Genomic DNA, 14,618 nt, shown 5'->3' with positions numbered 1-14,618 from the left:
CGCCGTAGTGCGCCGTTCTCCGCGCTTATCTGTCGCATCCATCCCCCGTAGTAGTGCAGTCGTGATTGGTCCCTGCGAAACACTATGGCCAAGTATTTATTTTCCTTTTTATTTTATTATACATCCACTGATGAAGGTTTGGTGTGATGAGAATAAACGTGGAAAGTCTGACAGCTGCAGGGCAGCGTTTGGTTTCAAATACGAGGCTGCAGGCGATACGTCGGCGTAGTATAAGGGGCCTTTACTTTGCTGCTCATCACCTGTTTATGCACAGGGGCTGCAGATAACCAGAACGATCTTCCCATACTCACGGGTGTGGTCAGGGCCGGTGTAAGGCTTCTCAACACCCTAGGCAAAACTTCAACCTTCCACCCCCCCCCCCCCCCCCAAAAAAAAAAAAAAAAAAAAAAACGGGAAGGTGGGCAAGTATCCTGCTTGTCCTAGAGGCCATCTGCACCCTCCCCTTTGCCACCCACAACAGAGTACAAGGAGGGGGGGCAGCAATGTAGGGAAGTATGTCTCAAGGGAAAGTATGGAGGTGAGGTCTTCGACGTTCCACAGTCGCAACCTGCATTAAGTACAACAAGGATTCTCATAGACATCCTTGATTTTTTGATTTGCAGACTTGGTGGCGCCCCCCAGATCCCAGCGCCCTAAGCAAATGCCTAAAGCTGCCTAATGGTAGAGCCGGCCCTGGGTGTGGTATACTGGCCCAACGGTCAGTATACGCTCATCGGAATCCCGACTGCCGGTATTCCGACAGAGTAGTGAGTACAACAGAGTCCCTTGTGGACTAGGTGGCTCGCTATTTGTTTGGCATTTTACAGTTAGGATCCCAATGTTGGTATACTGACCGTCGTATCACAACTGTAGCTTTGTCATCCGGCACCCATTCTGACTACCCTAATGCCCCATCTGTTAGATGTGGCAGTGTCTGGTCGACTGCCCCAGGAAGGATTCCAGTACAAGAGTCAGCACTTACAAGATAGATTGTAAGCTTGCGAGCAGGGCCCTCCTACCTCTATGTTGGTCTGTTATTACCCAGTTTGTTTAATCACTGCTGCTTTCAATTGTAAAGCCCAGTGGAAAATGCTGAGCTACAGTAGATAAGAAACTGTAAATAACAATCCTACCCCAGCTAAGGCGCTAGATCCCGAACCATATTCATGCAAGACCATACCCGGAGTTCCCGGGAGGATCCCGAAAATCAGGTTTTAATATTTTCCTACTTTTTGCTTGTGTCGACATTTTGTCAATGCCAACATAGATCATGTCGACATATTGCCTATCGACCGATAGTGGTCAAATTATTGCCTACTGACCTATTGACCTATCGGATACCTTATTATTTATGACCTTTAGTGTGGTATTACCATACAGGATATGATTTCAACGGGATTCTTTGTGGCATTTTCTTTGAAATTATTATTGTTATTATGACTGTGTCCAATGTGTCCTGTTAAGTATCTCTAATGGTGAGATTTAATAGGATGAGATATTCAGAAAGTGAGAGATTTGGGAAGAAATCTCCAGTTTTTTTAAAGCGGCAATCATTTACACGTCAAAATCAAACTGGTTTTGCAGTGTAAATGATTGCCGCTTTAAAAAAAACTGGAGATTTCTTCCCAAATCTCTCACTTTCTGAATCTCTCATCCTATTAAATCTCACCCTATGATTCCAGTCTGGGGTTGTCACTAATTTCCCCCTCTTAGTAAAATCTGCCAAAAGCAAAATAGATGCATCAAAAGGTTGAGTCTGTGATGGAAACCAGCAATAATGTGTCCACTGCTACCATGAGAAACTGTTTATTTTAGTATGTACTATGAGCAGAAAAAGTACAGACCATGGCAGTAAATTCTTCAGCCGAGCTGCTTCCAAAACTCAATATATTTTGCTATCTAAACGTAATGTCCAATGAAGCAAGACCTAAAAATCAAAATACAGGTTCAGTGGCAAACGCAGGATTTTTTAGAGGGGGGTTTCCAATTGTAATTCAAAGCCTCCCACACCGCAGTGCATTGGAGTAAGTACAGGAGTCTGGGCAATTGGTATTTTTATACACTGGATACTGTATGGAATACGTATGGAAGTGGGTGAGCAAACGTCTGCGCTTTAGGAGCAGCTTAAATTTTAGGTGATGGGAAAAGGAGAGTTACACCAGCCCCCCGAACATAAGTACAGAGAAAAAGGATTCTCACACCAATAATAAAAGCGCTGTGAATGGATATTACTCTCCTTATTTTGGTTGGTTCTCCTCCGTAGTCTCTTCTCTTCGGAGACTAGTGCATGGGGGAGAAAAGACAATAGAGGTGCAGCAAACCTCGTTTAATACTGTTTATATAGTATTAGTTTGATGGACTACAAGAGGACCATCAGATATAGAATCGATATATGGATTCGGGGATCCCCCCTTACAGGTTACTCACAATAATGTCGTGAGAATCAGGCATATCAAAGAAGATATGAATGTGGTATCCGTTCCAAAAACATCAGGTGACACAATCACTAAGATAAATGAATGACTTTATTTTAGTGAGTTATACAATGTGGGTAAAAGAGGAAAGTGAGTTACTCATCTTTAAGGGTTATGGGAGTCCAGCGTCTGTGTAGATGGAAAGTACAGAAAAAACGGGGCCCCGTCTGTGTACGGCTGTGCCTCCCTCCTCCAATAAGATAAGGGTCCTCGGTACTCTTTACTTAGAAGGGCGCCCATCATGGCCATCTTGGGCATTGAATGCACTAAAAAATCGGGTGCGATGCGACAGACGAGATGCCCGAGATTTCCCATAGGGAACAATGTTAAATGTCTCAATTGACCCGATTTTCCTGTTCAATGCCTCAATTGACCCAATTTTTCCATAGGAAACAATGTTAAATGGGCCACAGAGGCCAAATAGGCACCCTGAAGTGTATAATGGCCACCCGAATTGTTAACGCCACCCCACGATCAACGTCAACCCGAAGCGTGGCGAGCGCAGCGAGCCCGCGAGGGGCGGCGGTACGCGTCCTACGACCTTTTCATACCCCCACTATCCACGTCGGCGTGGAGTTGAGAATAGAAAGTGTGGCGAGCGCAGCGAGCCACCGAGCCCGAAGTGTGGTGAGCGCAGCGAGCCCCGCGAGGGGACGCGGACACCTTCACAGGTATACGCGTCCCCTCGCGGGCTTCACAGCTGTCCGCGTCCCCTCGCGGGGCTCGCTGCGCTCGCCACGCTTCGGGCTCGCCACACTTTCTATTCTCAACTCCACGCCGACGTGGATAGTGGGGGTATGAAAAGGTCGTAGGACGCGTACCGCGGCCCCTCGCGGGCTCGCTGCGCTCGCCACGCTTCGGGTTGACGTTGATCGTGGGGTGGCGTTAACAATTCGGGTGGCCATTATACACTTCAGGGTGCCTATTTGGCCTCTGTGGCCCATTTAACATTGTTTCCTATGGAAAAATCGGGTCAATTGAGGCATTGAACAGGAAAATTGGGTCAATTGAGACATTTAACATTGTTCCCTATGGGAAATCGCGGGCATCTCGTCGGTCGCATCGCACCCGATTTTTTAGTGCATTCAATGCCCGAGATGCCCGAGATTTTTTACTAACGATGCCCACGATCAAAATCGTGGGCGCCGTTCTAAGTAAAGAGTATCGGGTCCTCACTTCCTTGTAGTCAGTCCCAACGCGTTTCGATCATTAGCTGATCTTTCTGCCTAAAGGTGTGTCCCTGGCAAGTGTGCCTTTACCTTGTTGTCTGCAGCAGTGAGGAGTCTGTGCAAGCCGCCACAGTGAGATGGCGTCTTTCGGGTGAGTATGCATCCAACCCCTGCAGCTGCAATTGTATATCACCCTCCTCTGCAATCACAGTGACAGCAGTGTGTGGGGAGGGGGTGCAGCAAGGGGGAAGCTTGCTCCTGTAACATGCAGAGTGGAGGAGGGCGGCAGCAGGAGCCCAAGCATCTCTTGAAGTTTCTGCTTTGCCTCTCTGTCCTCTTGCTCAAACAAGGGGCTGGGAAACATACAGAGAAGGGAAGGGGCAGGCAGGGGGACATACAGTCACTGGTGGCAGAGTGGGGGACATACAGTGAAGGAGGGTCAGGCTGGGGGACATACAGTGAATGGAGGCAGTGATGGACATTCAGAGAAGGGGGGCAGGCTGTGGGACAGAGTGAATGGAGTCATATAGTTAATGGGAGTCATACAGTAAATGGGAATCAAACAGTGAATGGGGGCAGATTGGGGGACATACAGTGAAGGAGGGTCAGGCTTTGGGGCATACAGTGAATGGAGGGTCAGGATTTAAGACATACAGTGAATGGAGGCAGTGATGGACATTAAGAGAAGGGGGGACAGGCTGGGGGACAGAGTGAATGGGTGCAGAGTGGGGAACATACAGTGAATTGTGGGCATACAGTGAAGGAGGAGAAGTCTGGGGGACATACAGAGAAAGATGGTCAGGCAGGGGAATATACAGTGAAGGGGGCAGAGTGGGGGACATAGAGTGAATGGGGGCAGGCTAGAGAAAAAACAGAGAAGGGGGGACAGTCTAGGGAATATAAAGTGAAGGGGCAGGCTGGGGGACATAAAGTGAATGGGGGCAGAGTGGGGGACCTTTCTGATGTGATTAATGATTCAAAGAATTTCAGGATGAATGGTCGGCCCCCACACATTTTCACCTCACCAAAACTGGCCCTTGTCGAAAAAAGTTTGGACTCCTCTGCTTTAGAGTGATTGTTACAGTTGATCTTATTTTTTAGATTCTGTTTCCTTTCTTTGGCTTAAAGTCAATTCTCACTTATAGCAGTTAAATTGACTCTGTTCCCTTCCACCTGCTATACTCCATCTGTAGGTAGATCCTTACAGTAATCCACCTGCTATACTCCATCTGTAGGGAGATCCTTACAGTAATCCACCTTTATTGTTCCATGTGATATTTTATTAGAGAATTTCCTGCCAAGTTTTTCTTGCTATATTTTATCAAACTGGTTTGTATACTGCATATATTTTGGTTGGTAGTTATATCTACAGTTAATTTATAAACAATCAATTATGTATAAGCCTTTCTAAATCATTGATTAACGTATTAGTCATAATTATTGCATAATTACTATATATATTTCAGGCATAGAATAAATTCTTGATTTAATTATCACATTCTTTATTCATTGTCCGTTATTTATTATACAGCTTATGTCCCATGTGAGTATTTCTGTATCTTTTTTTAACCCCTCATGTAATATGTATCAGGGTTACATTTATTATTTGGTGCCTATATGGGCGAAAGCGATTGTCCCTGTTAGGACCGGCGTCTGTATCTCGTCTGTTGCAACCTGGACATGCTACCAAGTCTCCACTGTAGTAGCGTGTGGAAGGTCGACAGGTGTCTAGGTTGACATGGCTCAAGGTCGACAGGTGTCTAGGTCGACATGGGACAAGGACAACCTGAATGCGCTACAAAGTCTTCACTGTAGTAGCGTGTAGCATCTCTGTCTTTCACAGTTTAGAGACGTGCAACACTGCCCTACACCACTACATTCAAACCATAAGCATATACATTTGTCCGCAAAATTCAAATATAACAAGGTTAGATTTCTGAGAAAGTCGGCTCCTGATTGGCCGCTAGGCGGTCCATAGAATCATTCAGTGGAGAGGCGCGGAAGATGAAAGATCTCTGCGCCTCTCCACAGTCCGATGCGGGGAGCTGCCGGAATCGCCGGCATGTGCCAGAAGACCAGGACTACGGCGGGTCAAGATGACAGATCTTCGCAGGAGGACCTGTGGGATTTCCTTCCACAGGTCCCCCATGGATTTCTTCGGACCCGGACCGGACGCCGACACAGACGGCGCCGACATTGACCTGGACGTCGTCATGGAGCCGAACGCCGACATGGACCAGGAGCAGGACACCGGACCAAGACCCAGGGACCTACCTACGGGCTCGAGACAGGTAAGTATCAGTATTTATGGGCTTTGGATGTATTATAGTTTTATTTTTATTGTGTGTCAGTGTGTGTTTATTTGACTATTTTTATTACTGTGGAACTACAAGTGCCAGCGGGCCCTTTAATGCCCCGCAGGCTAGGACTTGTGGTTCTCCAAGTCCCAGCTTGCGGGGGAGGATTGCTGGGACTCATAGTTCCACAGTAAAAGACAATAGTTTTTATTCTATTTTTTTACACTGAATCAGCCCGGTGGCCACCGCACAGAGCCACCGGGGACAGCACCAGGCTTCAGCCTGGTCAGGTAAGTCCTGGAGGGGGGGGGGGGCCCTTTATTGGGGGGGGGGTCCCCACTACCGCAGGGCCCCTGGCCAGGCTGACTGGTCAGTAGGGATAAATGTTTTGGCCGCGGGACCTTATATAATAAGTGTCCCCCGGCTGTGACATTACCCTGCTGGCTGGTTTGGCCTGGGTCTAGTTCTTAAAATACGGGGGAACCCTAGTCATTTTGTCCCCCGTATTTTGGGAAATTTTAATAAATCGGGGAACCCCTATTTGTCGGGTTTCCTGATATTTTATTACCGGCCCCGGCTCTTTCAGCCCGGTGCTGGTTACGGCTGTGGGGGGGGGGGGGGGGGGGGGGGACACCGCACGCTGGTTTTTTTTTCACAAATTTTTTATAGTAAATTTCCCCCTATATGACTAGTAGTGAGAATTACACCCAGCATACAGAACTAGGTCATCTGTACTGTGCATCTGTATAACACTAGTACTGAGAATTACACCCAGCATACAGTACTTGGTCATCTGTACTGTGCATGTGTATAATACTAGTACTAAATATTACACCCAGCATACAGAACTAGGTAATCTGTACTATGCACCTGTATAAGACTAGTACTGAGAATTACACCCAGCATACAGAACTAGGTAATCTGTACTGTGCACCTGTAACACTAGTAGTGAGAATTACACCCAGCATACAGTACTAGGTAATCTGTACTGTGCACCTGTATAATACTAGTACTGAGAATTACACCCAGCATACAGAACTAGGTAATCTGCACTGTGCAGCTGTATATGACTAGTACTGAGAATTACACCCAGCATACAGAACTAGGTCATCTGTACTGTGCACCTGTATAAGACTAGTACTGATAATTACACCCAGCATACAGAGCTAGGTAATCTGTACTGTGCACCTGTATAATACTAGTTCTGAGAATTACAACCAGCATACAGAACTAGGTCATCTGTACTCTGCGCCTGTATAATACTAGGACTGAGAATTACACCTAGCATACAGAACTAGGTCATCTGTACTCTGCACCTGTATAATACTAGGACTGAGAATTACACCTAGCATACAGAACTAGGTCATCTGTACTGTGCACCTGTATAGGACTAGTACTGAGAATTACACCCAGCATACAGATCTAGGTAATCTGTACCGTGCACCTGTATAAGAGTAGTACTGAGAATTACACCCAGCATACAGAACTAGGTCATCTGTACTGTGCACCTGTATAAGACTTGTACTGAGAATTACACCCAGCATACAGAACTAGGTAATCTGTACCGTGCAACTGTATAAGACTAGTACTGAGAATTACACCCAGCATACAGAGCTAGGTCATCTGTACTGTGCATCTGTATAACACTAGTACTGAGAATTACCCCCAGCATACAGAACTAAGTAATCTGTACTGTGCACCTGTATAATACTAGTACTGAGAATAATACCCAGCATACAGAACTAGGTAATCTGTACTGTGCACCTGTATAATACTAGTACTGAGAATTACACCCAGCATACAGAACTAGGTAATCTGTACTGTGCACCTGTATAATACTAGTACTGAGAATTACACCCAGCATACAGAACTAGGTTATCTGTACTGTGCACCTGTATAAGACTAGTACTGAGAATTACACCCAGCATACAGAACTAGGTCATCTGTACTGTGCACCTGTATACGACTAGTACTGAGAATTACACACCAGCATACAGAACTAGGGGCCTTATTCTGGTCAATGTGGTCCGTTCCGCATTCTTTCGGAGTGCGCTTTTTAGCCATCTGCGCATGCGTAGGCAACACTATGCACATGTGCCACGCATGGTCTCGTTCTCACTAATACCGTCCAGAAATGTCCACCGAATTGAATCGGGAAATATGGGCGTAATATGGGCGTCATTCGGACTTACACAAGGGCGTGGTTTCATAGTGGGAAAAACTGGGCGTAAATATGGGCGTACACGAGGGAGTGCACGAACTTTGGTAGGCGTGCATTCGGACAGCACACTGACTGCAAATGAACCAACACGCATGAAATATGCGGTCTTCATAAGCAAGTTTCACTTTGCGGACACCACTTGTTCTTGTGCTAGGCATTCGGTTCGCCCAATTAGTATGCCCGCACCTGAAACACTGTCAGCTGAACACAATACAATCCACTCCTCTACTCATCACTCATTAATTACACTCTTTTCATTGCTACAATTGGAAGCATTGCTGCCTAAATAGACCATTACTAAATACACAAAGATAACCTTTGCATATTGCATATTACATCTGCATAATGCAGATTGCATTTGACGTGCAATTATTATATAATATGCATACATAGAACATAGGTAAAGGGGTAACAATGAATGAATAGCACTTCACATGATGTAAGGGTTAATGTAAAGTGGTAGTAATGTGTTTAAGTATCAATTAGGAAATAATTGATGACAATTAAAAACAATCCATTTTTTATGAGGTTGGCTAATTGCATAAGTGTGTCATGTGTCAGATGTATGAGTTCAGATAACAGTTGTGAGTTTTGCGGACATACCCCGCATCGGTGCGTACGGGCAGCTTCCCGTCCGTTCTGACGCTGTAAGACCGTGCAGAATCTTTGTGTGGCCACCGCACACGTACGGTTTCGATGTAGTCCGAAAACACACCCTCTTCTTAGAGAGTGAGTCCGTCCGAATGCGGAGGACTTGTGGGCGTTTGTTCTTACAATGTCCGCACAGCGTGGCGTTCGGTCAGTTCCGAAAGAATTCGGAACGGGCCGCACCAACCAGAATAACCTCCTAGGTAATCTGTACTGTGCACCTGTATAACACTAGTACTGAGAATTACACCCAGCACACAGAACTAGGTAATCTGTACTGTGCACCTGTATAACACTAGTACTGACAATTACACCCAGCACACAGAACTAGGTAATCTGTACTGTGCACCTGTATAAAACTAGTACTATGAATATAAAATATTTTTCAGTGATATTAAGAATATGGTGATGAGCAAAATAATTTGTTACAGTTAAGTAGTCATTAAGCGAGGGATTCTTTTGTGTTTTCCTAATACACACTTATGCCAAATGACAGTATATACAAATTCTATAAAGTTTATGTTAAAAAGAACTTCTGAAAAAGGTCAGCGAAATTTAAGTATGCAGCATATATAACACATTTCTACATAACCATCAGGGATAACAGTAACAACCTGCTGTTATCTATAAGAAGGAAATATCTCTCTGTATAAAGTTATTTCACTGTTAGAAGTCCTGAGACTGGAGAGGCCCAGTAATCAGACTATGCTGCTCTACACACTTTCCCCAATAGGAGGCGCCCTTACACTTTCTGTCCAGAGTATCAAATATCTGCACGTGTAATTACAAAGGAACCTTACTTGTTCTGAGTCTTTAAAAAATGAAAACCAATGCACAATTATTTATGGTATGATTTCCTGTAATCAACGTGTAAAGAGGACACATATTAAGGTCAATATTAATTATTTCTACACTGACTTATTGGCCATCAAATTCACATTATGTTTAGGTACCAAGCAGTGGCAGCTCTTACCTCTCTGAAGGAGGGTGGGCTGCCGCGATGCCGCCCCCTCCTGCGGTCACTGCTGCTCAGAGCCGGCCTTAGGCATAGGCAAACTAGGCAATTGCCTAGGGCATTTGGAATGCCTAGGGGCATCAGCAGATTCTGCTGATTAAAATGATATGCAGCATGCCTATATTCTGTGTGTGAGTGAGGCTGTATCTGCATATGAAATAGTGTATTCATGGAAATCACTGTAACATAGCATTCTGTATGCAGGTACAGCCACAGTCGCACACAGAATATCGGCATGCCACATATAATTTTAATCATCGGAAGCTCCTTGTGTGTCCTGGTCATAACAATGCAGAACTGACCAGGAGCTGCATGGCTTATTGAGTCAAGATGTATGAGGAAACATCTGTATCCAAGCAGAGGCAGAGGTCACAGTGTTAGCGGCTGTGTGAGTGCTGTCTGTGGGTAGGTTGGTTGTGCAATAGTGTTCGGCATATGTGTAAGGGGCATTATGTGTGTCATGTATAAATGCATTAATAATGTGCGGCATATGTGTAACATACATTATGTGTGTCATGTGTATAAGGGCATTAATAATGTGCGACATATGTGTAATGGGCATCATGTGTGTCATGTGTATAAGGGCATTAATAATGTGCAACATATGTGTAATGGGCACTATGTGTGTCATGTGTATAAGGGCATTAATAATGTACAACATATGTGTAATGGGCATTATGTGTGTCATGTGTATAAGGGCATTAATAATATAAAACATATGTGTAAGGGGCATTATGTGTGTCATTATGTGTATGAAGGGCATTAATAAAGGTTGGCATAATGTGTAAGGGGCATTATGGTTATAAGGACATTAATAATGTGTGTTATGTGTAAGGGGCATTATTGTGTGGTATTATCAGGGGGTGCCGAGAGAAAGGGGTAGGGGGTACAAATTACCCAGGCCAAAGTCTGATGGAAGGGCCCATTGGGGGCCCCGGGCCCCCTCCCCTTAAGTGACAGCAGCAGCTCTTCTCCTCTGCCCAGCACACACTGCTTTGTGCTGGGTTGCAGTGTGACCATGGAGGTGCTTAAAATACAATATTTTCTCAAGATTTTTTTCTAAGAGTATAATGTGAATAATGTGAGGAGTAATGTATATAAGATAAAGTGGTACTACTGTGTGATGTAATGTGAATAAGGGACACCATTGCATGATATAATGTGAATAAAGTTGCACTACTGTGTGGCATAATTTGAATTGGGGTACTATTGGGTGGCCATGCCCCTTCCCAGCAAGAACACACCCCTGTTTGGGCTGCGCACCCAATGTGTGCACTGTTTCTATTTAAAATATTGCGGGGAGAAGCACCAAAATGATGACTGCTATGATGAGGGTTGATGGTGCTGGGAAAGGGGAGCAGGGTCAGAGGCGGAACTAGTGGCGGTGCTAGGGGGCACCAGCCAAAATCTTGCCTAGGGCGTCATTTAGGCTAGGGCCGGCTCTGCTGCTGCTGGTCCCCGCGCATCCCCGCCACTGCTGCTTGGTCCCTGCTGTTGATCCTGCCCCCTGTTGCGGGACTGATGCATGCGCAGTAGCTTCGGTAGCAGACCATAGATGCATATTCACGGTCCCAGAGGCATCCTGGAGGGAGGGAACACTTCCCAATGAGACTGCCTTGGGAGACTGGCAGGCCGTACTTCCAATAGGAAGTCACTGCCAGTCACAGTGAAGCCAGTGCAGTCTCACAGGCTGCATCTGGCTTCACACAGTGGCGGATTTTACCTGGGGAGGCTGCAGCCCATAGGTAAAAGCTGTCACTGATACCAAGTCACCATCTGATCTTGCTGGCTGCTTATAACCTCTAGTGACATTGGGGAGTCCTCTTACTGTATGAAAGTTCTTCACATTGCTATTGGCTGAGTGTTATAAGAGACGGCAGCTGATTGGCTGCAATACTGATAAGCAGATGGACTCACCTGAAATCATTTCATTTTTTATTTTGAGCTTCTTGGGATTGGTCCATTCCTGCCACGTGGTCTTACTTCTCACTAGGGATGCCAATCCCGGGGCATTTTTTCAATCCCGGGATTCGGGAGGGAGGGCTGCAGGCTGGGTTGCCGCCGTGTTGGTAGTCGGGGTGGCTGGGAGCCGGCTGGCTGGGCAGACGGCTGAGGTGGGCTGTGCAGCTGTGCCCTGCGCAGCATGACCTCTGACCTCGTCATGCTGCGCAGGCCGCAAGCTGGTTATGGGAGAAGCCGGGTAGCGTCTGAGCGATGCTCAAACGCTGCCTGGAATTAGACTGTGCATGCCCAGTCTAATCCCAAAATCCCGGGATTGGAAACTCCAATCCCGGGATTGAAATCCCGGCGTTTTGGGGGCCAAAGACGCGGAATACATGTGAAGTAGTCCGCGTCCCCTCGTGGGGCTTGCTACGCTCGCCACACTTCGGGCTCGGTGGCTCGCTGCGCTCGCCACACTATATAGAATCAGCTGCACGCCGACGTGGATAGTGAGGGTATGAAAAGGTCGGAGGACGCGTACCGCCGCCCCTCGCGGGCTCGGAACGCTCGCCACGGGTTGGCGTTGATAGTGCTGGTGGCGTTAACAATGGTTATTGGGGGCTCACGATTTTTATCTTATAGCATCTTATGGGTCTCATGGATCTAATGTATCTTACGGATGCATAAGATCCATGAGATGCGTAAGATGAGATCCATACAATTAAAAAATCGTTTCAATTGTATTGATTGTATGTATGCCTTAAGTAAGGCATACAACCTATGCGATGGGCGCCGTGCTAGGAAACAAGTACCAAAAGATGTGATGTTGCCAATAGCAATCAATCAGATTCTGTCTACCATTTCTCTATTGCATCCTAGAAAATGAAAGATAGAATTTGATTGGTTGCTATGGACAACACCAGCTCCTTTTGTATTTAGAAACTTTATGTGGCAGATACAGCATAGTTCCACATGAGGATAATGTGGACAATCCAGGCCAGGGTTTACAGCAGCAGCAGGAAAATGAGATCCAGTCCAGGTTTCCTAACTGATATCATGGTTGGGCTGATTAGCAGCACCTGTGGCTTTCTGATATAAGTGTTTCCAGGGCAGTGGGTCATTGCTCCTGATGGCGAAATAGCTGCCCAGGTGATTGGCCGGGGGTGTGGTCTATGGTAGGGACCACTGGAACATACTGAGGAGTTGTACTATGCTGTGACACCTGTATGCTGCAATGCTGTAACCATCCTTGCCTGTGCTGATTACCTGGTACGCTGTATTACCTGTATTACCTGGTACGCTGTATTACCTGTATTACCTGGTACGCTGTATTACCTGTATTACCTGGTACGCTGTATTACCTGTATTACCTGGTATGCTGTATTACCTGTATTACCTGGTACGCTGTATTACCTGTATTACCTGGTATGCTGTATTACCTGTATTACCTGGTATGCTGTATTACCTGTATTACCTGGTATGCTGTATTACCTGTATTACCTGGTACGCTGTATTACCTGTATTACCTGGTACGCTGTATTACCTGTATTACCTGGTACGCTGTATTACCTGTATTACCTGGTACGCTGTATTACCTGTATTACCTGGTACGCTGTATTACCTGTATTACCTGGTACGCTGTATTACCTGTATTACCTGGTACGCTGTATTACCTGTATTACCTGGTATGCTGTATTACCTGTATTACCTGGTATGCTGTATTACCTGGTATGCTGTATTACCTGTATTACCTGGTATGCTGTATTACCTGTATTACCTGGTACGCTGTATTACCTGTATTACCTGGTACGCTGTATTACCTGTATTACCTGGTACGCTGTATTACCTGTATTACCTGGTACGCTGTATTACCTGTATTACCTGGTACGCTGTATTACCTGTATTACCTGGTATGCTGTATTACCTGTATTACCTGGTACGCTGTATTACCTGGTACGCTGTATTACCTGTATTACCTGGTATGCTGTATTACCTGTATTACCTGGTATGCTGTATTACCTGTATTACCTGGTACGCTGTATTACCTGGTACGCTGTATTACCTGTATTACCTGGTACGCTGTATTACCTGTATTACCTGGTATGCTGTATTACCTGTATTACCTGGTACGCTGTATTACCTGTATTACCTGGTACGCTGTATTACCTGTATTACCTGGTACGCTGTATTACCTGTATTACCTGGTACGCTGTATTACCTGTATTACCTGGTACGCTGTATTACCTGTATTACCTGGTACGCTGTATTACCTGTATTACCTGGTACGCTGTATTACCTGTATTACCTGGTATGCTGTATTACCTGTATTACCTGGTACGCTGTATTACCTGTATTACCTGGTATGCTGTATTACCTGTATTACCTGGTACGCTGTATTACCTGTATTACCTGGTATGCTGTATTACCTGTATTACCTGGTACGCTGTATTACCTGTATTACCTGGTACGCTGTATTACCTGTATTACCTGGTACGCTGTATTACCTGTATTACCTGGTACGCTGTATTACCTGTATTACCTGGTACGCTGTATTACCTGTATTACCTGGTACGCTGTATTACCTGTATTACCTGGTACGCTGTATTACCTGTATTACCTGGTACGCTGTATTACCTGTATTACCTGGTATGCTGTATTACCTGTATTACCTGGTATGCTGTATTACCTGGTATGCTGTATTACCTGTATTACCTGGTATGCTGTATTACCTGTATTACCTGGTACGCTGTATTACCTGTATTACCTGGTACGCTGTATTACCTGTATTACCTGGTACGCTGTATTACCTGTATTACCTGGTACGCTGTATTACCTGTATTACCTGGTACGCTG

The 14,618-nt window shown here is 45.6% G+C and overlaps 1 protein-coding gene across 1 annotated transcript in view; it reads right to left on the bottom strand.

Annotated features, from left to right (window-relative positions):
* Nucleotides 1-11,449, bottom strand: part of JMJD4 (jumonji domain containing 4) — a 322,213-nt gene extending 310,764 nt beyond the window's left edge. The window contains exon 1 of the mRNA XM_083186687.1: nt 11,440-11,449. The gene's annotated coding sequence lies outside the window, so the exon portion shown is untranslated. The remainder of the gene's footprint in view (nt 1-11,439) is intronic.
* Between the last annotated feature and the right edge of the window lie 3,169 nt (nt 11,450-14,618).

The sequence above is a fragment of the Crinia signifera genome, chromosome 5 (assembly GCF_055691185.1).
Source record: "Crinia signifera chromosome 5, ASM5569118v1, whole genome shotgun sequence".
Classification (NCBI taxonomy): domain Eukaryota; kingdom Metazoa; phylum Chordata; class Amphibia; order Anura; family Myobatrachidae; genus Crinia; species Crinia signifera.
This window is presented reverse-complemented; position numbering and strand designations above follow the sequence as displayed.